The following is a 23712-nucleotide window of genomic DNA, read 5'->3' as shown; positions in this document are numbered from 1 at the left end:
GTCTGCCGTGGCCGAGTCACCACCTCCATTCGTCGGCGTCGTGTAGCCCTTTCACGCCGTGCGCAGTGCCCTCGTCTTACCAAGCGACGTCGTGTGCCTGTGCAGCCCCTTCGTCGTGTGTCCACGACTCACCATCGCCGCCATCGTGCTCGGCTGTTCCCAAGCATCGACGAAGGACCGACGACGCGCCATCCATGTCCGCACGTAGGTGAGCATCGTCGATGCGTTATTATTTTTGTTTCACCATGTCGCACGTGTTAATAATTAATTATACTTTTGTTTAACTAACGTTAGCTAATTAGACCTTTTCACTAAACTAATTTACGGTAGTTAACTTATGCTCTATTAAATCCATGTCAATAATTAGTAACTCAAACGTCTTGCCCAAATGCCCGTTAATATAAATGTGACGTTTAATTAATTTATCTCACGTATCGCGCGCGTGTTTTACACGTGGACTACGTGCTGATCCGCGTGTCGTTCGCGCTCGTCGTTTACGCTATTCCGCGCGGTCGCGCGCATTATTAAATCTGTTTTGACCCATTCGCATTAAGATTAATTTCACAACAATACCGTCAACATATTAATAATCTTATCTCATCACGTCGCAAGTTTTAATTATTTAATTAGTGATTTATTCAATACTTATGACCGTCTAATTAGAACTAGCTTATAGCTCATCTTGCGCTTTTATAAATAAATGTTAACTTGATTAATACCAACTTAAGCACTTTTCATTTAAAACTTGTTTATTATAAACTTGTTATGGTTCAACGAGTATCTCGTATCGCGCACTGTTGTGCACGTTGTATCGTGTACGCGCAGCGCGTCGTCAGGGTCCCGACGACGTCCGTCTACCCCCTAGACGATGTTCGTCTACCCCTAGACGACCCCCATCTACACCCGTCAACCCCCCCTCGCGTGCACGCGTTCGCGCCGTTCGCGCGTGTCACGTGTGCGGTTCGCACGCGTTGTCACACGTTGTTTGCATGCGTCGCGTGTGCCACTTGCACATGTCGCTCGTCTTGCTGCACATCGTTCGCACGTATCTTGCGTGTTGATGACGCGAGTCGCACGACGTCTGCTCGTAATAATAAATTGTTCTTGCTTATAATCACTCATGTTAATAACATTAACTTATTAGGTCACACATTCTAATTAATTTATTTAAGGTTGCTCGACTAATGATTATTAGATTAGAATTCCAATTAAATTAAATATATAATTGTCAACCTGCGTTTTTATGAATAAATATTAACATGGTTAATATTGACTTAAATACTTTTTATTTATTTGATACTTGTATAGTTTAAACACGACATCTAATCAGTTCTTCTTTGCCTATCGTGTGTGTTGTTCCGCGCGCGGTGGCGTGCTGTTTCGCGTGTCATGCACGTGCTGTCTGCGAGTTGTTTGTGCGCGATGTGCTCGTGGTCGCGTGCTGATTCGTGAGTCGTCAGCGTGCTATGTCGCGTGTGTCCGCGCGTCGTTTGCACGCTGTCGTGGTGTTTCGTGCGTCGTAAATTCATCTCGTTTAGAATCTCTTGTTTTAATTAAATAGTAGTTATAATTTATATTTGATAACACCGAATTAAATATCCTAGTTCATATTCGTTTAGCATAAACGCGATAACTTATCGACCGTAGCTCCGATCGACGTGTTTCATATTCTCGCGTAACCGTAGAAGCGCTCTCTATTTTATATTGCTCACTTTTATAACATTTTATCTTGTATGGTGTAATGTTCTTATGCATATGTATATGTTTGTTTGCTTGTGCCTATTCGTCTTCGCTTCGTGTTGCGATTAGATCGCGATTCGTTTCTGAGCTTCGAGGAATCGACAGTCAAGCTTCGGCGACCAAATGACCCAGCTCTTCAAGTTCTACAAGGCTGAAGACCCTGAGCATCTGATTGGTGAAGGCAAGTGTCCTCTGACCCATTATGTCCCATTTACTTTATAATTCACTGTCCCGCATACCATGATCAACCTAAGGATTGACTAGCTTTCTATTTACCTTGTCCTTGATTACCTTTTGGGTTACTATGGTTAGCTTCATGCTATTGCTTTACTTTAATCAATGAACATGATGTGAACACCTATGATACGATGTGGTCATTATGATTATGATGTTGGACTGGTGATACTTTAGGGGGCTCGAGCGGTTTCTCGAGTGCCTCTCCGTAAGGACCTGTTCGTTGGATGACCGTCCGGGAAAACAGTGTAACCATGAGGGTGGAATGGGATGCCCTTAGCTGAATAATTAGAGGAATCGGGGTGTAGTTCGCTTAGCCATCGTGCCGTTAATGGGGCTCGGTGTATGCGGCTCGCTCTACCAAGGTTGGTTCGCCCCTTGGGGAGGAGTGCGGTGCATTTAGGAAACCTAACGGGCGGCTACAGCCCCGGGGAATCTTTGTAAAGGCTACGTAGTGAGACCCTACCTATTCACCTTGGTAGTGTTTAAGGGTTTGATCGGCCCGAGGCAAGAGGGAATCACAGCTTGTGGGTAAAGTGCGCAACCTCTGCAGAGTGTTATGAAACTGATATATCAGTCGTGCTCGCGGTTATGAGCGGCCAAGGGAGCTCCAGTGATTAGTGATACTTGATCAGAGATGTTCGGATTACAGGTGGCAATGAGATTGATGGTTCTTGGTATTGACTCTGGTAATGGTAAGTGGTACTCTTTCCGTTTGGAAAGGAGTACGTTTGGGTTAATAACGTGGGTTAAATATAAAACTTGGCTTTCTCTACTAGTAATAATAATCTGACCAACTAAAAACAACCGCTTGACTTACCCCCCACATAAAGCTAGTCCACTACAGCCAAACAGGATACTTGCTGAGTATGTTGATGTGTACTCACCCTTGCTCTACACACCAAACCCCCCCATCCCCAGGTTGTCAGCATTGCAACCACTGCTCAGGAGAAGATGAAGCCGTGGAAGGAGACTTCCAGGAGTTCTAAGACTACGACGAGTTCTAGGCGTGGGTTAGCGGCAACCCCCAGTCGGCTGCCTGTGAAGGCCGCGTTTATCTACGTTTCGTTTTCGCACTTTGATTATTGTAAAGACTATGTGGATGTCTCATACATATGATGTAATCGACTATTATTACCCTTCTATGTTATTATTTGAGCACTGTGTGATGATTTCCAGTTATGTAACTGCTGTGTACGTGAATTGCTGATCCTGGCACGTACATGGTTCGCATTCGGTTTGCCTTCTAAAACCGGGTGTGACATAAGTGGTATCAAAGTCGTGCTGACTGTAGGACCGCTAACCTAGAGTAGAATGGTCGTTCTAAGGATTATAGACCTCTATCCCTGCCTTGACTTTGCTATCCCTTCAAAAGTTGGTCATATCGACCAAACCTATGTTTTACTATATATTATACCTTGCTGAAAATTGTGTTTTATTCTAATCCTTCATTTATTTATGGTTTATTTGCTGGTCATATTAGTTCTGTTCTCACTCTTATGCTTGCAACATCTTTGAAGATGCCCCCTGACCATAACATTTTGTCTGATTGGGATTTTTCCCTCTTCCATCACTAAATCGCTACCCTTTGACTATCTTTGTCCTCTTAGCATTGACATGCTCGTACTCCTAGATTCTTCAGTACTTTTGTTTCAAACCCTTACATCTGAATTTCTCCTGCCTACTTAAACACTCTAGTTTATATGTCCATGAACTTCTGGCCTTCAGAGATCCCTCCCTGTTCCGCTGTTAAGTCATTATCCTCTACCTTTTTCTATTCCCATGTCTGGGTACGCTTGTATCATTGGAATCTTGCATACTCTTATTTTTATATATGCTACCTTTATATCCCAATGACTATTCAAGACATTTAACATATCCTTGACCACCCTTGTTTCTTAATGATCCATGAGCGGTCATTCTACTTTGCATATCCTTGTTGATCTTGTTGTATCCTTGTAACTCCACTCGGTAATGAATCTTTACTTTAACCCTTCTATTGGAACCTTACCTATATTACCCTTGATTGTTTTCTCCACTTTGTCGTTTCACGAGTCTTGCCTTAACTATATCCTTTGTTATACTTTTAATTATTATCATATGCACCCTTGACACCTCTATATCCTACATTGATGTTTGTCTCATACCTGCCCTTTAAATTCACCCCTCTTCCGTCTCATACCTTCTTCCTCTTGGTCGTATCCTCTTACTTGGCTCGCGAGTTTGTAACCTCATCCTTTGTTGTGCTTTTGTTCCTTATTGTCTTTACCCTTCTCATCTCTCAATCTTACCTTGGCGATTACGCTATGTTAGTTATCTAAAACCTCCAATCTCCCACCTTAGTTCAAGCGTGGCCTCTTACTTATCTCACCCGTGGTTATATCTTATACTTTACCACTTGCAAGACTTATCTTAACTCTATTCTTGGTTGTACCTAGATTCCTTTTTTATGCACATTTACCTCTTCTTTATATCCTTGCCTATTATCACCTTTGACCCTTGACATCTCTCCATATTTACCATGATATTTAACGATTTTTTAGCCTCACTTATTCCATTTCAATCCGAGAGTGTTGTTTTTCCCTACCCCGCTCTTGTTCGTTTCCTTTCCCTTTGTCGCCTTGCAATCTTGTCTCACCTTAACTTCATCCTTTGTTGAGCTTTTGTTTGATATCATCCTTACCTTTGTAATCTGCAGATCTTGCCTTGATGCATATCTTAAGCCTGCTTGTTGAAATCCCCTCTTTTCTATCTCAATTCGAGAGCTATGTTTTACTTATCTCACCCTTGGCTATAACCTCTTCTTTACCGCGTGTAAGCCTTGACCTACCTCCATTCTTTGTTGTACTTATACCACTGTCTCTTCTGTGCTTTCGTCTTCTCCCTTATGTACTTGTCTATTATCGCCTTTGACCCTTGTGATATTGAGGCCTTCTACCTAAATGTTTACTTTGAACTTATCCTTGAAAAGTCTCCCCTTTCTTTCAACCCGGGTTGAGAACTGTGAGTTACCCATCTCCCCCTTGATTTCTTCCCAATTCTTGTCGCCTTACAAGTTCTGCCTTAATTCCATCTTTTGCTGTGTGTTTTATTTGCTATCACCATTACCTTTTCATCCATCGGTCTTGCTTTGACACTTATCTTTATTCTTGCTCTTTAAAAAAATCTCCTCTCTTCCACCTCAATTTGAGAGTGGCATTTTACCTCTCTGGCCCTTGGACATACCCTCTCCTTTTCCATTTGCAGGTCATGTTTTAACTCCATCCTTTATGGTACTTATATTCTTTGTCTTATGCCTATTTACCTCCTCTCCTACATCCTTGTTCGTTATTACCTTTAAAACCCTCGTGATATCTACGCCCTTGCCCTCTTGCTTATCTTGAACCTATCCTTTGAAGCCTCCTCTTTTCCTTCCCTGTTCGAGGATAATGCCTCATCTACCTCATCATTGACTGCTTCCCCTTCTCTAACACCTTGGAAGCTTTTCCTGAAATACATCCTTTGTTGTGTGTTTGTTCGATATCACCTTAACCCTTGTCATCCCTCGATCTGTACCTTGATGCTTATCATGTACTCGTATTTTAAAGCTTCCTCTCCCATTTCAGTTCAAGAGTGTTGTCTTACCCCTACCTGCTGTTGTTCGTCCCCTCTTTCCTCTGTCGTGTGGCAAGTCTTATCTTAACTCGATCTTTTGATGCGCTTTCGCCTGTTACCTCTTGTACCTTTGTAATAACTAGATCCTTCCATGATGCTAACCTTATGCCTATCTTTTGAATTATCACCTTTCCCATCCCGATTTGAGAATGGTGTTTTACCTATCCTGACCTTGGTTGCATTCTCTCCCCGTCGGTTACAATCCTTGCTTTAGCTCCATCCTTTATTATGCTCATGCCCCTACTCTTCATGTCTTATTACTCCCCTTCCTTTCGAGGGCCTTAGAATAGTTTCCCCTTGGTAAGGAGAGACCACCATTTAATTAAAAGTTACGTATAGCAACGAGATGTTTGTTGTTGTATGCTTGCGTTGTTTGTCTTTGTGTGATGACTGATTTGCTTCTTTGTCATGAGTGTTGATGTGTTGTGACCCTTGGTCTGCAATGACATCTGTTTACTAGGTGAGTGCCATAGAGTTAGGTAGCTGGGTGCTCTCCCTTTTCTCTCTTTAATCCTTCTATGCTTACCTTTTCTATCTGTAGTCTTTCCTCTTGCACCTGTCCATTTGGCAACCTCCAACTCCTCCAAATCAGTCAAGATCGGAGTCGGCAGCATCTTCATCAAGTGCATATCAACGCTCCTGTTAATGGGGTTAGCCGCTAACCCCAATGAAGATAATGCGATCAACATCAACCAACAAGATCAAAGTGGCGCAGCGAAAGCATGTGTGGGTTCTAACCCATAGGTCCAGGAGATCCTCAAGAATTGCATCAATTGGTCTCAAGCATCTGATGGTCAAAGCAACCAATCCATAAGTCAAGCCAGCGGAGTCAAAGTTGAGTTAGAAAAAGCTATGAAAGACTAATGAACCAATCTCATTTTCTTGCTAGCCTCTTCTTGAATCTCGGGGGCGAGATTCTGTTAAGGAGGTTAGATTTGTAACACCCTAAATTTGGGGGTATAAAATTTCTTTTCTAATATCCACCAAATTCAGGTGTTACCCTCTCTCTTCCTTGCATTTCTTTTCATTTTTCTAAATATTGTAGAGTTATTTTGTTACGTATATAGGCGTAAGCCTAGTAAAATAAAACCCTAAGGGAGTAATGATTGTTGCATCATGCAGGAATATATTTGTTGCGACGCGGTGTTTTTCTTTGGTGTGTGTCCATTTAAATATTTAATATGTGGTTCATTATTGTAAATGCATTTGGTAGTAGGAAAAAGAAAAGAGTAGAGTAGCCCGCGAACCATTTCCCCCTCGGCCTTTCGGCCCAGCCGGCCTGCTCGCGCGCGTCCCACCCCGGCCCAGCAGCACCCCCGCCATGCAGCCCACCCCACCCGCACCAGTACGCCCTCGTGGCCCAGCTGTGGGCCTCCTCGCCGGCCTGCTCGCGCGCGCCCCACCCCAGCCCAGCGCGCGCCCAGCCGCTCCCCAACCGCCGCCACCTGCGCGCACACGACCCGCTCGCCCAGCCGCGCGCTGCATGAGGGTCCCACCTACCAGGACGCCCTCTCTCCTATTCATCTCCCCCAACTCTTTCCCCAACCGCCCATGCCGCTCCCCGCGCGCAAGAAGCCGCCCATCGCCTCTACTCCTTCCCCTCCCGCAACCAGCGCTTCTCCCTCCTTCTCCCTGGCGAGCAGCCCGGCAGCGAGCCGGTGCTCCCTCCTGCGGCAGCCATGGCGCCCTGTCGCCCAACAGCCCGCCCCTGTGGTGCCTGTCTCGCGCTCTGGCCCGGCTCCCTGTACCCCTCGACGTCCCTGCGCAGCCAGCGCGCAGCCCGGCGGCCTGCGGCGCGGCGCGCAGCCAGCCTCGGCGTGGCCTGCCTTAGGCCAGTGCGGCCAGCCGACCCGTGCGCCCCGTGCTCCCGTAGCCCGGTCTGCCGTGGCCGAGTCACCACCGCCGTTCGTAGGCGTCACGCAGCCCTTTCACGCCGTGCGCAGTGCCCTCGCCTTACCAAGCGACGTCGTGTGCCTGTGCAGCCCCTTCGCCGTATGTCCACGACTCACCATCGCCGCCATCGTGCTCAGCTGTTCCCAAGCATCGACGAAGGACCGACGACGCGCCATCCATGTCTGCACGTAGGTGAGCATCGTCGATGCGTTAGTATTTTTGTTTCACCATGTCGCACGTGTTAATAATTAATTATACTTTTGTTTAACTAACGTTAGCTAATTAGACCTTTTCACTAAACTAATTTACGATAGTTAACTTATGCTCTATTAAATCCATGTCAATAATTAGTAACTCAAACGTCTTGCCCAAATGCCCGTTAATATAAATGTGACGTTTAATTAATTTATCTCACGTATCGCGTGCGTGTTTTACACGTGGACTACGTGCTGATCCGCGTGTCGTTCGCGCTCGTCGTTTATGCTATTCCTCGCGGTCGCGCGCATTATTAAATCTGTTTTGACCCATTCGCGTTAAGATTAATTTCACAACAATACCGTCAACATATTAATAATCTTATCTCATCACGTCGCAAGTTTTAATTATTTAATTAGTGATTTATTCGATACTTATGACCGTCTAATTAGAACTAGCTTATAGCTCATCTTGCGCTTTTATAAATAAATGTTAACTTGATTAATACCAACTTAAGCACTTTTCATTTAAAACTTGTTTATTATAAACTTGTTATGGTTCAGCGAGTATCTCGTATCGCGCGCTGTTGTGCACGTTGTATCGTGTACGCGCAGCGTGTCGTCAGGGTCCCGACGACGTCCGTCTACCCCCTAGACGACGTTCGTCTACCCCTAGACGACCCCCATCTACACCCGTCTACCCCCCCTGCGCGTGCACGCGTTCGCGCCGTTCGCGCGTGTCACGTGTGCGGTTCGCACGCGTTGTCACACGTTGTTTGCATGCGTCGCGTGTGCCACTTGCACATGTCGCTCGTCTTGCTGCACATCGTTCGCACGTATCTTGCGTGTTGATGACGCGAGTCGCACGACGTCTGCTCGTAATAATAAATTGTTCTTGCTTATAATCACTCATGTTAATAACATTAACTTATTAGGTCACACATTCTAATTAATTTATTTAAGGTTGCTCGACTAATGATTATTAGATTAGAATTCCAATTAAATTAAATATATAATTGTCAACCTGCGTTTTTATGAATAAATATTAACATGGTTAATATTGACTTAAATACTTTTTATTTATTTGATACTTGTATAGTTTAAACACGACATCTAATCAGTTCTTCTTTGCCTATCGCGTGTGTTGTTCCGCGCGCGGTGGCGTGCTGTTTCACGCGTCGTGCACGTGCTGTCTGCGAGTTGTTTGTGCGCGATGTGCTCGTGGTCGCGTGCTGATTCATGAGTTGTCAGCGTGCTATGTCGCGCGTGTCCGCGCGTCGTTTGCACGCTGTCGTGGTGTTTCATGCGTCGTAAATTCGTCTCGCTTAGAATCTCTTGTTTTAATTAAATAGTAGTTATAATTTATATTTGATAACACCGAATTAAATATCCTAGTTCATATTCGTTTAGCATAAACGCGATAACTTATCGACCGTAGCTCCGACCGACGTGTTTCATATTCTCGCGTAACCGTAGAAGCGCTCTCTATTTTATATTGCTCACTTTTATAACATTTTATCTTGTATGGTGTAATGTTCTTATGCATATGTATATGTTTGTTTGCTTGTGCCTGTTCGTCTTCGCTTCGTGTTGCGATTAGATCGCGATTCGTTTCTGAGCTTCGAGGAATCGACAGTCAACCTTCGGCGACCAAATGACCCAGCTCTTCAAGTTCTACAAGGCTGAAGACCCTGAGCATCTGGTTGGTGAAGGCAAGTGTCCTCTGACCCATTATGTTCCATTTACTTTATAATTCACTGTCCTGCATACCATGATCAACCTAAGGATTGACTAGCTTTCTATTTACCTTGTCCTTGATTACTTTTTGGGTTGCTATGGTTAGCTTCATGCTATTGCTTTACTTTAATCAATGAACATGATGTGAACACCTATGATACGATGTGGTCATTATGATTATGATGTTGGACTGGTGATACTTTAGGGGGCTCGAGCGGTTTCTCGAGTGCCTCTCCGTAAGGACCTGTTCGTTGGATGACCGCCCAGGAAAACAGTGCAACCATGAGGGTGGAATGGGATGCCCTTAGCTGAATAATTAGAGGAACCGGGGTGTAGTTCGCTTAGCCGTCGTGCCGTTAATGGGGCTCGGTGTATGCGGCTCGGTCTGCCAAGGTTGGTTCGCCCCATGGGGAGGAGTGCTGTGCATTTAGGAAACCTAACGGGCGGCTACAGGCCCGGGGAATCTTTGTAAAGGCTACGTAGTGAGACCCTGCCTATTCACCTTGGTAGTGTTTAAGGGTTTGATCGGCCCGAGGCAAGATGGAATCACGGCTTGTGGGTAAAGTGCGCAACCTCTGTAGAGTGTTATGAAACTGATATATCAGCGGTGCTCACAGTTATTAGCGGCCAAGGGAGCTCCAGTGATTAGTGATACTTGATCAGAGATGTTCGGATTACAGGTGGCAATGAGATTGATGGTTCTTGGTATTGACTCTGGTAATGGTAAGTGGTACTCTTTCCATTTGGAAAGGAGTACGTTTGGGTTAATAACGTGGGTTAAATCTAAAACTTGGCTTTCTCTACTAGTAATAATAATCTGACCAACTAAAAACAACTGCTTGACTTACCCTCCACATAAAGCTAGTCCCCAGGTTGTCAGCATTGCAACCACTGCTCAGGAGAAGATGAAGCCGTGGAAGGAGACTTCTAGGAGTTCCAAGACTACGACGAGTTCTAGGCGTGGGTTAGCGGCAACCCCCAGTCGGCTGCCTGTGAAGGCCACGTTTATCTACGTTTCGTTTTCGCACTTTGATTATTGTAAAGACTATGTGGATGTCTCAGACATATGATGTAATCGACTATTATTACCCTTCTATGTTATTATTTGAGCACTGTGTGATGATTTCCAGTTATGTAACTGTTGTGTACGTGAATTGCTGATCTTGGCACGTACATGGTTCGCATTCGGTTTGCCTTCTAAAACCGGGTGTGATAGTAAGATTTAAGCAAATGGGGATTCTCGATGCTCTACCTGTTGTGCCGGTGGAGGCTGCTCCTGTGCTGGTGGAGGCTGCTGCTGCTGCTCCTGTGTTGACTGCTGCTCATAGTTACCATAACCAGGGTATCCATAGTAGTTTTGAATGCTTGGGTCTTGTGCATTGGGTGCACCATAGCTATAACCTTCATTACCCAGCTGTTGGTATCGATAATAGTTGTTCCCATTATACTGGCTGTTGGCATCATGCTGAGAAGCCTTATGGAGAATCATCTTGGATCTGTTAGGTAAGTGAGAATTCAGCAAAAAATAAGATTACATCACACAATACCTGTCTGTTTTGAGTACTACGGCCCCATGAAAGCCGAGTTTTCTGCCCACCAATCTGACTCCCATTCAACATTTGGATGGCTTCCTCAGCACATGACCTGAAAACATGGTAACCCAATCAAGTAACAAAGAATTAACTCACATGTATCAGTGTCAGAACAGTTAATTAAAGAGCTTTAAGCATTTTATGTCAACCTGCTGGTAAATTGAACAAATCCACAATCCTTGCCTACAGGAATCTTCACATAGGAAATTTCTCCATACGGAGTAAAAATTTGCCTTAGATACTCCTCGTCTACATTGGAATCTAACCCACCCACAAATACCTATTGCAAAATAATGAATATAAGGTAACAGGAATTCTAAGTCACCTTTTTGAAAAAAAACCCACTTACTATTGTATTGTTGGGATCATTCTCTGAACAATTGCCTTGAGAACTCTGGTATGCACCTGCATTGACAAGACAAACCATGAGCAACAAAGCTGGCAAATTGAGTGGAAATTCATAGCCCCAAAATAATAACATCAGAATACTAGACATCCATATTCTAGCAACCAAAAGTAATAGCTTAACATATTCTAGTAAGTAATGATCCAAAATAGTGAACACCTTTGTGGTAATGTAAGTAAATAGAATAAATAAATAAATAGTTAGCATTCCATGAGGCCAGAGGAATAATACAAGATATGCTTGCTTCAACTAAACTGTCAGTAGTCAAGCTCAGATTATCTACATGATACCCTGTATCTTTAAATCACCCTAGACATGAAGTGGAACATAGCTGTACTGTTTCATTTATTAATTATTTTATCTTATTCCAAGGCATCAATTGTCAATTAAATATTTGAAATAAGAAATCAAATTTTACTATGTTGCTAGGCTACCCAAACTCAGATAAGCAAGATACATAACTACAAAGTGCATTCAGGACAAATTAATGAGATAAAAGCAAATATAATCTACAGCACAAAATAAACCAGATAAAATGCATAAGTGCAAGCACAAGCATCAGAGAGATGAACAGAAAAAGAATATTTTCTGCACCACAGGAGAATTTGTAGTGCCTCTATAAAAATGGTACACTGGGGAGCTTGACGACGGGGCGGAGAGGGGGAGCTGCCGTCATTGAAGTTGTGCTCGGAGGCTTTCGCTCATCGTCATCTCACGCACGCGGGGGGAGGAAGGTGCGGGGCAGCGGGCTGTCTGGGGGCTTGGGAGTAGGGATGAAAACGGTTTTGGATTTTTTCGGTTTTCCGGAAACCATTTTCGATTTTTATCCGACCGAATTCAGCGGTAACGGTATTTTCGAAAACGGAATCGGTTGTCGAAATTTTATATCAGAATCGGTATCGAAACCGGTTTGGCATTTTGCCGACCGTTTCCTTCGGTTACCGAATTTAACCGGAATTTACCGAATATAGAATTCGGAATTTTCCAAAATTTAAAATTAAAAACAAGATAAGCGGGCCAAAGCCCACATTTCCACTCTAGCCCAAGCCGCCGGTCTCCTGCCCGCTCAGAACTTTGATAATTGACTGCGGTAGGGTATGTATTTATATAGAAGAATTTGCGCACCGTGTAGTTTACTAAGCGAGGTGGGACTAAGTGATAAAACTGACGCAACGCTCGCTACTACTGGTCTGCTACATCGCGCTAATGGGCTGCAAGGTGCGCTAATGGGCTGCAAGGTGGACCGGACGCTTACCATGTGTGCGTGGTGCGTTTAGACAGACGGCCGGAGCAGGGCCTCGTCCCATTACCTGGCTAGTGGCCACATGCGTGCGTGTATATATATATAATATTTATATATGTATATATATTATATGTGTGTATATATATATATATCTGTGTGTGTCTCTATATATATTGTATTTGTTTTTAAAGTCGAGCTGTTTGAGTTGACGTTTTTTAACATAATTAGAGCACCAAAAAAGTTGAACTTTTGATCTTTGTGAATTGTGAACTTTTGGTCTTTGTTGTATTGTGAGCTTGTTATGTTATATGTTTACCGATCTTATTTTAGATTTCGATCGTTGCCGGTGTATTTTCCGTACTGAACTTTCGTTTCTGAAGTTTCCGAAATACCGATATCGTTTCCGTTTTCGGAGTTACCATTTTCGATTTCATTTCCGATAAAGAATATGAAAATGGTAATGGTTTTAGTGTTTACCGACCGTTTCCGACCGTTTTCATCCCTAACTTGGGAGGCGAGCACGACCGACGAGGGGCAGGGATGACACTGTCTCCGGGGCGATGCTCGGGGAGGCGACTGTCTCGGGGCTAGGGGCGGGCGCGGGGCACAACCTCTAGGGCTGGGGCGGCGCGGAGCAAAGGGGCCATTTCACGTAGGGAGGAGGCGGAGCTAGAGGCGGGGCAGCGGCTGCAGAGAAGGTGGAGGAGAGCGACGATGTGGGGCTTGAGGTGTCGAAGACGACGTCGCGTAGGGAGGAGGCAGATCTAGAGGTGGGGCGACGGCTGCAGAGAAGGTGGAGAAGAGCGACGGCGTGGGGCTTGAGGTGGTAGAAGACGACAACTAGGGTTTTTTCAGGGTCGACGCCTCCATCTCCATCTAAATCGGAGGAGTGGGGGTGGGGGTGATGGAGCGAGATTGGGGGGCAGAGCGCGGGGTCACAGAGCGAGATTGCCGGGAGGCGCGGGGGTCACGGAGGCAGGGGCGTGCGTGGAGGGGGGGGGGCGTCGGGGTGGAACCACGGTGAAGCATGTGGACGCCCACGTTAGACTCTTATAGAGTAGTAGAGATTAGTGTTCACCTAATATGTAGTTATGCAGACATGACAAACCAACTGTTTAATCATCACTGAAAATATTAAGATTGGAAATTTGACACTTTTACTATTGTCTACTAAGTCCAAGTGAACTTAATTTACTTTTTTTGAGCGAAGCGTGTAAACTCCTCAAGCTCAAAGATCCCGTTAATGCCACCAAAGACTACTCAAGGAACTTTTTATGAACACTGTTATCTTAAACTACCGTTTAAACGCCGTTTAAATGATACTCAGTAGCTAACCATTTAGGCCGTTTATGTCGTTTAATCCGTTTAATCATGTGTAATCTGTTTTAGTCTATTTAAACGCCCGTGTAGTCCGATTAAACGCTAAACAGAGGATGATCAACTATTTACCGTTTAGCGTTTAGGATAACACTGCTTGTGAGTACTAAATTTTTCTTCATAAAATGCCAAGAACAATGTGAATGAATAACAGATTAAGATGTTTGTGATAAGTCACATAAAAAAAATAAGTTAACACATTCAAGCCACATTTGTTTTCCTTCTGATTGGTTACCCGTATGGTCTTGTTCTGGACCACCGCGTGCGTTGAATTTGTCTAAGTGTTTGTTTGTTTGGTTGCAAGTAGGAGGCATGAACTGATGCAAAATAAGTTATTTTGAGGCTATTTACATGCACCCACACGTACGTCCAAAACAACGGTATCCAGGCGCACAGGCCGGCGCGAGCCTGGTCACGCGCGTGCTTCGAACCAATCAAGCGATTTGTGTTCCATTCTAACATATATAATGTGTTAAACAACTAATTGTTGTCTTTATGTCTTGCTCATGCAATTCACAGTTTTGAAAGAGCACCTTGTTCGGATCCAATGCTTAGAGTCGGGGCTGTTACTGACAATTCAAATATGTCATTCCATGCAAAAAAATAGATAAATACAAATGAAGGTCTGATCTCTAGAAACATAGCAAGGTTGTTGCATCACATCATTGTTCATAACCATTTTGCATCAATGCTCAACAAGCATACACAAGCAGCTTGTACACACACCAATGATTTCAAGTCGTCCGACTAAGCCAGATTAGTCGGGCTGGTCAGCTATTTGGGCTCGATTATCTGGACAACTCAACAAGATAGGCTGGTCGTCCGACTAGTCACCGATAATGGCGATTAATCGCTCGCTTACTGTTTCCTAGTCGTCCTGGCTAGGGTTTTGTTATTGGGCCATTCTCAACCCATCTACAGTGTACTTTAGACTGCCCTCTCCTCTCCTTTCTTCATACCTAGCTGCCAAACAATGTACGTCTCTCTCCTCTCTTGCCATCTCGACTACTCCAGCCTTCGCTCTTCATACTTGGTCGTCGGCGACTGCCCTTGCCCCTTCAGACCTATGGCTACACCTCCCTGCCCCTTCCCCTGCTGCAGCACCCACCGGTGGCGACTATGAGCCAGTGATAGACTACTAGCGTCTCCAAGCTCTAGTAGAACTACACCATTGACGAGATGAGCTCGTTATCTCAAGGTTCCTCCTGCTCTCCCTTCTCCCCTTCTCTGTTATTTTGTTTATCATAGTTTTTTTTGTTCTAATATATATATATATATATATATATAGTTTATATATTGAGAGCCTTGGGCTCTCAAATCTCAATAACTGTAGAGATCCCCGGCCACCAGCAAACCTGGTTAACGTCACTTTCTTTCACTGTTTATGCAACAAAACAAATTTGGCGTAAACAGAGCCCCACATCCAAACCCACATTCCAGAAAAACCGGGTAAGGCCCACTTTCCACGTGGTCAACTATTTCTATACCCTAACCCCGTCGCGATCAATTTGCCTTGCCGACTCGCTGTCAACCCGCCGCGATTCATCGCTCGTCGCCAAGGCGAATTGTCGTTCCTCTGCCACCACACACATCTTAACCCTAATCGGCGTCACCGCTGACATTCGTCGTCGAGCCGCCACCACACGTCTGCATAACACAAGGTGCTCGCATCCCTCACTCACCACCGTTGTCGCATTGCTCTTTCCCAATCTCACCGCGCTCATTCTTCTCCACCATTTCTTCTCCATCGCTCCACGTGTCGTATCTGTGAGGCGTCTCGAATTGCGTCGTATTCCAACTGCCCATTTCCACCACCGGCGTCTAGGCTGCTCCGTGGTTCGTCATTTGACTTCAACCACTGACAGATTTGTGGCCGCCAATGACAAGGAAAACTCATGTCACCTACTAATGCATAAATGTATATTTTGCTGGTTTGTCATTGCACAAATCATGTTTTATGAACATTTTGTTGGTATGCATAAATGGATATGGCAATTGTACACTGCAATGTTACGATTTTTTGATGAATCCATATTTTTATGTAATATATGGTATAGACTAGCCCATTGCTTCGCTTAGATTTAAACATTACTTGTTGAATGCACAGTGTTAGTTTGTAAAAACTTTCCATGAGATTTAAGGCTAGCTCCATTAAATAGGTTTACATTATAGCCCTGTTGTGTTTAAACATGAAACACATTTGTTTAAAATGTAAGAACCTATTATGACATTGCCATAAGTATCTCTGAATATGAATGTTTCTATTTTTACTAAGTTGTATTTGTTACTGTATTCTTAGCTTACACTATACTGCCATAATCATCCTCAAATTTAATTGTTTTGTTGATGTCTTTACAATTAGTGTTTACATATATTGTTTATTGCAATTTATAAAAGTCTGGTTGCATTATATTATACTATCCATTTCACCATTTAGCATATATTCGAATCGATAAAAACTAATTTTTCCTATGCTGCAAGGATTCTTGAAGGCACGTCTATGCTGTAGATCAAATCTGTCATTTTAGTTTGGTTATGCAAAATAGTCTTATGATATATCTCCTTTTCACTATCTTTTGTTTTTCGTTTTTATGACTGATGCCACATAAGTGCTTTGTTTATGTTGTTTTTGTTCACTCATCGATTATTCATTTTAATTTCTAGAGCCATATAACATAATTGAGGTATTCTAATGTGAATGAGTGTCTAGAGTGTACAATTATTTCATATAGTAATTTGTTTATATGTTGATGTATGTAAGTCAGTAAAGTATATGTAAAATCAGCATGTATATTTGTTCACTGTTAATCATTTTATTAGTCACATATGTTTCACATTTGTTGCCCCGCAGGCTGCTGCTTCAATTATGCGGAAGGTTGATTGACTCCCAACAAATTCGAAGTGATTAATCATTGAGTCTAGCTAAGAATGCTTTAGTGTCGACATCTCACGCTCGACAGACACTGGAGACCCTCCAAATACTCGCTGCGATGGTGATCCTCCGTAATATAGAAAGAGAGGTGCTGCTGCCAAGGCAAAAAGCTCCCCATGCCCAGTGTGGACGATGATGATGACTTTGAGCCCCAAAAAAGAAGTGTAATATCAAAATGGATGTCGCAAACAAGACGAAGGTGAGTTTACAACATTGCAGCAACTTATGTTTTTCAAAATCAATCGTTGAAATATGCAGCAAAATACATTTATATCTTTTTTGTATTATTTGGACCTCCTGCACCATGTCACATCTCCCAACAACAAAAGTGAAACTCCGCGCATCAAGTATTTTAACAAGAATATCGTAAGGGCATTGTCAATGGCTGATAAGCGTAAGCCGCGACATGGTGGCAAACCATTTGGTTATTGCCCTATGAGTATTCACATCTAACTATCATAATTTTAGTTTTATGTCCAATCCATTCATTTTTTCAGGTCTATTCTAAATTGCGCATTTTTTGATCTTATATTTGTTTTGTAGTGTTTCCATGTTGCACAATATAAGGTGTCATCTATGTTAGGTGTATCACATCAAAAACTTTTTGTTTTTTACAACAATCTTATCTATGACTATTTTTAAATTCAATTGATTGTAGTAGTTATCTCATGTTCTCCTTCGATTCTACGAGTCACTCCATCTACATAATTATTAATTTACATTCAGTTTCATTAGTTTCGGAGCAGCAGTGAGACTTGTCACGTCACAAAATCTGCATTTATTGGTCAGTTTGAGGTTAGATTACATCCCCACACTGTTCTTCGTGTGTCTGCTTCTTAACATATTTATTCTCTTACTATATTTTTTTACTTCAGTCTATACTAAGGCCAGAATCAAGTGAGACAGACCCAAATGAACATGGTCGACTTCCCAACATATACATCCAACTGCCTCTTATCTAAGACCTGATGTCAACTAAGATCCAACAGCTTCTTGTACATCAACGCTCCAAGTTCCAAGCAAAGTTGCTTGCTTATGACTCAGAGGTTGGCAAGATAGTTGCCACTATGAAGCAATGCCTGAATAAGATTGGTAGGAACAGTACCCGTTAGTTGATACATTTGGAGAGTTGATTGGCGAGGTTCTCTGGGCTGAGATACATAGTTCAGACATTGAAGATAACATGGCACAACCTTGCAATGCATCTGTACCAGGTCAGTTGTCATTTTCATCACATATGTATACTTCATGCAAACATATGATGCACTAATTCATAGTTTTCAATGTGTAGAACCAGCCACACAATCTGGTGATCAATTTGTATCTGAACCACTGATGACACCCACCTAGATGGAGTCGCAGATGACTCATAGTCAGGTGGAAAAATTAGTTCACACACAACAGGAAGTGCGACGAGTCTTAGATAGTTGCCCTGATGAATCGGTTACACCTAATACTGTTAGTATCTAAGTTTGACTTCTATATCATTTGTGACATGATATTGTGCATTTGACATTTACATATTACGAAGAATGAATACTTCACTTTTTTGTGCAGCTAGGTCACACCATGCCAGGTGGCATAGTTCATCCTGACTTTGGCCCAGTCTTTGACAAGACTCCTAGTGGAAATGTTAGTGCCTCAAGCATCTTCCTATCAAAAATGGAATGTGCTCACGCTCTCCGAAACTACTTGTGTTCTAAGGTCTTGGACATGGACAGTACAAACTCGTAAATTTGTGTGACCTGACATACTGTCTAATTCTTATGTATTAATCTTATATTTTCATACTTCCTTGTTACTTACTAAATTGTCGAGGTATTTTACCTTCTTAGTGCATGGTAACCAAAATGCCTCCTGATTGATCAACATATTTGAGAAAAATATAAAGGATGCCGACTGCAGAAACTATCGATGACTGGTTTAGCTAACAACATAAATACTTAAAGTATAGTAATGGACAAACAAGAATCAGTTTGTAATATACTATCAACATATTTAGTTTTTATATGTGATAAAATAAAATGTAATACCTTGGGCTGTACGAATAAATAAAATTGGTGTCAGGTGTTCCAATATTTTGCTAGTAGTTTTATGCAATATATGAAGGCAATAAATCACTCTTTCCATGTAGAAGATTAAATTCAATGTTTAGACACTGTTAAGTATTTGCAGATCTATTATGTAATTATGTATTTCATATCTACAAATAACATTTGTTTACGTTGTTGTATGTTCAATTTTTTTATTGTAGAAATATCACTGACTTTGGTGAACATTGTGGCAATTGTCGTGACATACAACAATCTTTTGCTGATGGCACGTGTATCGACAATGTGTTTATGCAATGCTTCATTGAGTGTGTCCGCGATGACGCGTCTAACCATATTCCTCCAATGACTGTTCACCAGCTCATCCTAGATGTTAATGTTGGGGTAATCACTTCTACTTTTATATCACTTTTATTGAATCCATAGCATCTATGGAAAATTCATAATACTACTCTCTCCTATTTAGGCTATATTGAACTTCGAGGAGCAGGAGCAACATAGTGATTATCCTCGTCCTTTTGACCCTTCAATTTTGGAGAGTTACCTTTCGAACAAGCTGCATTCGTTCAAGAAGCTGGATGAGTACAAATCAGTAAATCTCAGTTCCCTGACCCATCACACTGTCACTGCATTTTGCGGCATTTAAATTTCAATCACATTCATGCATATCAACCATAATGTACTCAACATTTGGCATTTTCATTTTTACATGCAGATCATGGTACCCATGCTACGCGCAGGACATTGGACCTTGTATGTTGTTAATTTTCATATTGGATGCATACATGTGTTAGATTCCAACCCATATGGGCCAGAACTGGGTGGGACTACATAGAAGAGTTACCATGCTACACCTATGGATCTAGGTGACAGGCAGTTGCCATAGGCCAGGTTAATAATGAGTAGGCTCAATCTAGCCATACAACATGTTCGACCAAGATCAGCCCTCCCTGCCTTTTGGAACTACCCTATTGAACTCCCCACGAATTGCCCAACAATGAAAGCGAGGTCTAACGATTGTGGATTCTTTGTATGATATATATGCAGTACTACGACTACATGGATAGAGCTATCAATGCAGTTATTGATCCGGTACATAATTGCCAGCTAGCTTTTTTTGTGCTATGACACAATGTATGCATAATTATGTCTAGCTCACACTTTCCTTATAATGGTTTGCAGGATAATTCAAAGGACAATCGCTCTCTTCTACTGCATTACATGATATTCCATTGCCTAAACAAAAATAGATCCATGCTTTTAGATTTAGAAAGATTCAAGTTCTCTCATTAGTAGCCTAGTCTAGGTCACTGTCACTGAACAAAGTTTATGTCTATCATGGTCTGTTGGCTTCTATTAGCATACATATAATACTTTTGTCCATATGCGCTCTTAGCAATCTCCTAGCTATGTCGTACAAGATATGTTTTATATGCTAATATTCTATGTGTCACTTTATTTATATGTCACTTTTTATTTATATATGTTATGTTATGTACTCTTGCAGTTCTGTTTTGTCATGATTATGCATTTATCTAGAATGGTTTATGCCTTTTATTCAGTTCTTTACGATATATGATAGCATATACATAGTGACCACAATGCGCCAACTGTTTAGTTTTTGCAACAAAAAGACTTTGTGCCATGGAATAAATATCAGTTTATGTTGGGGGTCTTCTTCTCCGCCGAAGGTCCTCAAGGCAAAAACACCTTTGGCAAAATGATACAAAAGCTTGCCGAAGTTACCTTCAGCCTCGGCTCAGCTCCTGGAGACGAAGCTCAATAGCTTTGGCGACAATGCAAGATGCCAAAGGTCAATAGCTTTGGCCCAGACCAAGCAAAGAAGGAAAAAGGACTAGATAGACCTTATTAGTTTTAATTACTTGTAAACAAGTGTTTGAGGGCATGAATGTAATTTTACCCGGGTTGCGTCACGTGCCTATAAATAGATGAACAGTACCCCCGTACTGTTCACGCTGGATTGTAATCACTCTCGCGTCATTCTCGCATCCATACCTTCTACCAAGCCGAAGGTATTGATGTAATATGAATATCATTGATATTTACTCATATTCACAGAATATAAATGTAAATAGATTATAGATATATCATTATGATCTTTATTTCTTTATGTTCTGTTGCTTGATTATTCATATTCCTATGCTAAAATGATGAGGGTGTGTCCTTCATGACCTTCGTCTAAAGATCATTATATCTGAGACGAAATAATGCTTCGAAGGACGAAGGTCTTTAACCATTAACAATTGTGTTGCCATGTTCTTGATCTATAGCATTTGAGAACAAGTGACCAACATTGGCGCTCACCTCCGATGAACTCACTTCCACAACTGCAACGATGTCTTCGCAAACCAACCAAGTTGTGGCATCTTTGGCTATGAAGCTAGTGCTCCCAATCACATGCGGCTCAAGTTCTAAACTAGCCAACAAGGAATAGAAGAAGGAAGCACATAGAAGGGTACAACATGTTGGAGTGCAAGGACCCTTCATCAAGTCCAAGTGGTCTCATATTCCAATCACCTTCTCTCAGGAAGACCTTCAGCTTAAAGATTATCCTCACAACGATGCAATGGTCATATCTTGTGTCATTAAGGGATTTTTGGTCCACAATGTCTTAGTGGACGCAGGCAGTGCAGCGGATATCATCATTGCAAAGGCTTTCAGGCAAATGCAAGAGCCAGATGACAAGATACATGATGCAACACACCCTCTTTGTGGCTTTGGAGGAAGACATATCGTGGCACTTGGTAAGATAACAATGCCAGTCACCTTCGGATACGTTAACAACACAAGGACAGAGCAAGTTGTCTTTGATATTGTTGACATGGAGTATCCATACTGTTGGGGGCCTTCGGCTTCCGAAGGTCCTCAAAAACATGATTTAACAATGTCTCTGGAGTATAATGTGTAAACAGGTACCTTCGGACTTAAATCAAAACCACAGCGTGAAGATGCACAAAGAATATGAAGGATGGCGCAGAGTCGAAGCTATGCGCAGCGGAGCTTCGGCGTGATAGCAGAAAAAGAAACCGACTTAAAAGGGAAAAGGCTATTTAGACCCCGATGGATTGCTATAGAGTTATTAGCAAATGTAAAGGGCATGGGTGTAATTTTACATGGGCTGCGTCCCGTACCTATAAATAGATGAACAGTGCTCCCGTACTGTTCATGCTGACTGGGCATTTACTTTCGTGTCACGCTTGTACCCCTGCTTTCCTTCGAGCCAAAGGTACATTTATAATTTGTTATTGTTGATACAGTAATGCAAATAAAAATAAGTTGATAATAATGTTTAAAGTGTTTATGTTATTTTTCATATCTTGCATATGAATCCTTCTTCATCATTTATTGTGCTTATGAAGGTTTGTCCTTCACAACCTTCGTCCGGAATTCATTATATCCGAAGGGAGATAATGCTTCGAAGGACGAAGGACTTTAACATTTAACACTTTTTATGTTGCCTTGTTCTTAACCCTTAGCATTTGAGAACAAGTCCCCAACATTGGCGCCCACCTCCGGTGAACTCACTTCCACTTTTTGAGTTTCGAACACCTTCGGCAAGCATAGACCTTCGTCATGCCACCAAAGAAAGCTTCAGCAACAGGGGCTGCCGCTCTGCAGCCGTTGGACCCCAACCAGGAGACCCTCTCTCTTCGGGAGGCCCGAAGCCAGAAGAGGAAGGCCACCAGTCCAACGCCTCAGGAGGACGACTTGGATCAAGAGATCAGAAATATGGAGATGCTCCATCAGCAGGTGCAAAGGAAGAAGGAAAAGATGGCTAGGCTAGCTGACCTGCAAAGGCAGATAGACGAAGCCTCTGAAGAAGTTCGCCATCTTGCTCAAGATGAGCAGAACTGAAGGCCTCAGCACAGAGAGCTTCATCGAGAGGGCTTTTTCAACGAGGATGACTGGTATGAGGATTTCCATCATGGAAATTTTGCTTTTGATGATGATTCTCCTCTGTCAGCAAAACTGCAGGCTACACCTTGGCCTCCGTCTTACAAGCCACCTCAACTCCCCATGTACGACGGACACTCAGATCCGAAGCAGCTTCTGATGAGCTACGAAGCAACGATATCTTCCTATGGTGGCAATACTGCAGTCATGGCGAAGTCTTTCGTCATGACCGTCAAGAATGTTGCACAAACCTGGTACTCCTCTCTTCGGCCAGGAACAATCACATCATGGCAGAAGCTGAAGGATATGCTGATCACCAGTTTCCAAGGGTTTCAAACGAAGCCGGTCACCGCTCAAGCTTTATTCCAGTGCACCCAAGATCACGAAGAATATCTTCAAGCGTATGTCCGAAGGTTCTTATGCCTGAGGGCACAAGCGCCAACAGTGCCCAATGAAATTGTCATTGAGGCCATGATTAAGGGGCTTCGGCCGAGACCTTCAGCCCAATACTTTGTCAGGAAGCCCCCTCAGACTCTGGAGAAACTACTTCAAAAGATGGATGAATACATCCGCCCTGACAATGACTTTCGACAGAGAAGGGAGGAAGCTTACAGGTTCTCCGAAATAGCCAGGGGCTTCGGAGGGAGAATTCATCCTAGACATGTCAGATCGATTCATTCCACTCAGAATGATGACAGGGGAAGCCAGCAGCAGAGGCCGCAATATTCCTCCCAGGCTTCGGGG

The 23712-nt window shown here is 42.8% G+C and overlaps 1 long non-coding RNA gene across 1 annotated transcript; it reads right to left on the bottom strand.

The window, feature by feature from the left end:
- Positions 1-10723: 10723 nt before the first annotated feature.
- LOC109939490 (uncharacterized) lies at positions 10724-11392 on the bottom strand. Its single transcript, XR_002261950.3, has 3 exons — positions 11194-11392; positions 11000-11096; positions 10724-10926 (listed from the first exon to the last, which is right to left on the bottom strand). It is a non-coding gene; the product is annotated as an uncharacterized lncRNA (long non-coding RNA).
- Between the last annotated feature and the right edge of the window lie 12320 nt (positions 11393-23712).

This window comes from Zea mays, chromosome 5, assembly GCF_902167145.1.
Source record: "Zea mays cultivar B73 chromosome 5, Zm-B73-REFERENCE-NAM-5.0, whole genome shotgun sequence".
Taxonomy (NCBI): Eukaryota; Viridiplantae; Streptophyta; class Magnoliopsida; order Poales; family Poaceae; genus Zea; species Zea mays.
Note: the sequence above shows the minus strand (reverse complement) of the source record. Positions and strands in the feature narration are given on the sequence as shown.